Consider the following 285-nt stretch of genomic DNA (forward strand, 5'->3'; position numbering starts at 1 on the left):
GGGGACGGCGGGAGAGAAAGGGACTGCGGTGTGACCGTCTGGGGGTGGGGGTGCTTCGCACTCCCTGTCTCCCGAGCGAGGACACACGCCCTCTATCAAAACAAGACAGAATCCCACTTAATTCAAAATAAGGCCACTATATCTGGCTCAGGGAAAGCAACGTTTCCCTGCAGGAATCATCGCTCCCCGCTGCGGGTGCAGCGCCCCCGCCCGGTCTGGAGACAGCCGTGGCGCACTCCCTCCAACGCCGCCCGCCTCGGCTAAAGTCGCTGGCGATCGCTTGCG

Source organism: Tupaia chinensis, unplaced genomic scaffold (assembly GCF_000334495.1).
Source record: "Tupaia chinensis unplaced genomic scaffold, TupChi_1.0 Scaffold000161_4, whole genome shotgun sequence".
Classification (NCBI taxonomy): domain Eukaryota; kingdom Metazoa; phylum Chordata; class Mammalia; order Scandentia; family Tupaiidae; genus Tupaia; species Tupaia belangeri.